The sequence below is a fragment of the Cryptomeria japonica genome, chromosome 11 (genome assembly GCF_030272615.1).
Source record: "Cryptomeria japonica chromosome 11, Sugi_1.0, whole genome shotgun sequence".
NCBI lineage: Eukaryota > Viridiplantae > Streptophyta > Pinopsida > Cupressales > Cupressaceae > Cryptomeria > Cryptomeria japonica.
The window spans coordinates 705,254,541-705,257,720 of record NC_081415.1 but is presented as its reverse complement, the minus strand read 5'-3'; positions in this window follow the sequence as shown (position 1 = coordinate 705,257,720).

The following is a 3,180-nucleotide window of genomic DNA, read 5'->3' as shown; positions in this document are numbered from 1 at the left end:
CTAAGCCCATGAAGCTCTTGACCTTTGTCACACTGGTTGGTGCTAGCCAATCCATAATAGACCTAATTTTTGATGGGTCAGCTGAGATCCCATCACTGGAAATAACATGCCCAAGGTACTTGACCTTTGAACAAAAGAAAACACATTTCGACAAACTGCCATACAACTCATTGTCCCGCAAACACTGCAATACCTGTTTCAGGTGCTCCTCATCCTCCTTCTCATTCTGAGAATATATCAATATATCATCGAGGAACACAATCACAAAGTGGTCCAGAAATGTGCGGAATACCCCATTCATGAGGCTCATGAAAATAGCTAGAGCATTCGTAAGACCGAATGGAACCACGGTGAACTTATAGTGACCATATCTAGTGCGAAATGCGGTCTTGTGGATATCACTTTCCACTATTCTCAGCTGATGGTATCTTGACTTCAGATCAATCTTGGAAAAGACTTTTGCACCCTAAAGTTGGTCAAATAAATCATCGATTCTGGGTAATGGATATCGATTCTTGATAGTTACTTTGTTTAATTGATGATAATCCATGCATAATCAGAGAGATTCATCCTTCTTCTTTATGAAGATGACTGGTGCACCCCATGGGGATATGCTAGGATGAATATGCCCCTTCTCAAGGAGTTCCTCAAGCTGCATCTTGAGCTCATTAAGCTCATTTGTGGTCATCTTGTAAGGTGCTCTGGAAATTGGCTCAGCTCCTGGTACAAGGTCTATATGAAAATCAATCTCTCTACGAGGTGGCATACCAAGTAACTCTTAAGGAAACACATCTGAATATCCCTTAAGGATAGGATGGTCATCAATCGATGTTTCCTTTTCATCTTCTTCTCCTCTGTCACTAATAGTGATGGCAAAAAGCTGACATCCCTTTCACATGCTCTGCTTAAGCTGCATTGCAGAGATCATACAAAGAGACACAGGTCTCTGAATCCCGGTGATAACTATGGGTGAACCATGATCATCCTCACACTCAATCTTTTTTAGGCGGCAATCCGTCTTGGCTCTATGGGCATAAAGCCAATCCATGCCAAGTACGATACCATAATATCCAAGTGGTGTCACTCTAAGGTCTACTAAAGTGGTGGTCTTGCCAATCTACAGCTGACATGCCCTAACCTCTGATTCCACTGACACTCTAGCCCCTGAAGCTAACTCCACTTCCCAACTGACACCCTGTCTAGTTGCCACTAGCCCGCAATGCTCCACAACCAATGGAGATGTATATGGTGAAAATGGATAACAACAATGTTGAAAGACTAAATGAATTCAACCACAAAACCCTAGCTTAAAACCAACAAAGATCCACCATAACATATGAAGATTACCTAAGACAATGCAAATCAAATGAAATCACAAAGATCTTGGTTGATATATTTGCTCTCAGATTTTATATGTGCACAAGAGCTCAACAAAGAATGGAAATGTGGTTGCAAGTAGGCTTGAAAGCATATGCAAGCTTGAAAGCGTAGTTGGGTAGTCAATTGATTAGGATGCATAGATTGATTAGCTTGATTAGGGTTTGATAATGAAGGAAGTATCCTCTTATATAGAAGACACTATATGAAATAGAGGGATAAGATTGAGAGGTGTAAAAGATAAATGGTCAGCTATGATTAAAGGGTAGCTAAAGAAAATAAGAAAATAATGAAAGGGTAGGTAGTGTATGAATTAAGAGATGAATGACATGTGTCATAGGTAGAAAAGGTTAATGAATTAATTAAATAAATAAAGATTCATTTAATTAATAGAGGAAGTGGGATCAATTAAATAAATAAGATATTTATTTAATTTAGGAAAATGATAATTTAAATAAATAAATGTATTTATTTAAATGAGAAATAGGGCTAGAAGAGGATAAATGAATTAATTAAATAGATAATTATTTATTCAATTAATAGAAGAATTAGGCTAAAATAATTAAATAAATAGAATATTTATTTAATTAGACATGACAATTTTTGGTGTCTACATTTTGCCCCCTCTTTGAGACAATGTAGCTTGTCGCATTGTTTCAAAGAAGATAATATGAACTGATACAAAGTTGCCCCAAGATGGGAATGATATTCCCCCTCGAGAGATTGGATGAAAATTTCTGAAAAGATCACAGACAATCTCTTGATAAGAAAGAAAGGCTAGAATGGACTAATCGGATAGAATAGAGTGACATAGTCACCAGATAATGAAGACTGACTCGGGAGACGAGGGCTAGGACTAGGGCTAGGAAAGTCTATAAGATAGACCACGAGGGGAAAACATCCTCATTGTCATCCACACATCCAAGAGATTAGAGTGCAGAGAGAGAATAGCAACAGTCAGCAGCGATTGCATTGGTTCACAGATTCGATCACGTTTGCCGATTTCAGAGGCTAGTAGATGCAAGAGAGCCGGTGAGTACAGTAAAACCTCCTTGTACTTTGTTGTAATAAATGTTGTCATTAATGCATGCTAGGTAGTGCAATAAATATATTTTAGAATATGTCAAACAAGGTCAAAAAATGCTTAGGCACGTCTGTGCAATATGTAAGTGTGTTTATGTCTTCTAGGCCAAATCAGCAGTTTTGTGATGAACATACGCTGTCGATTGGATAAGTTGCTAAGAGGATACACTCAAGTAGGTTCTCTTGGGAAGACTAGAATAGATCGAGGAACTTTGTGATGAATAGGGAATGCCAAAACATAGTACTTTGTGATGAACTGGGAGTCTAAAAACATAGTACTTTGTGATGAATAGGGAGTATCACTAGGATAAAGAGCAACACTTTGTGATGAACAGTGAGTGTCACTAGGATAGAGCATCATAAGAACTTAGGATAATAAGCAGCATTTTGTGATGAATAGTGAATGCCACTTGGATAAATAGTGCCATATGATAAATATAAGCACTAGGATAAAGAGCAACATTTTGTGATGAATAGGGAATGCCACTATGACTGACATGATTGATTTGCTTGACTGCAAGAGTACCTACCTATGCTAGAGTCATGGGAGAGATTCCCATCGACTCAGAGGTTACGACTAGAGCTGATATTTGAGGATAGAGCTATGATTGAGGTTATGGGTTTGCGATTCATTTTGTATGTGTCTGAGTTTCGGGTGAACATGGGGTTTGCTGATTGCATTGGTCGAGAGATGGCACTCAGAGACATGTAAGTTCCATT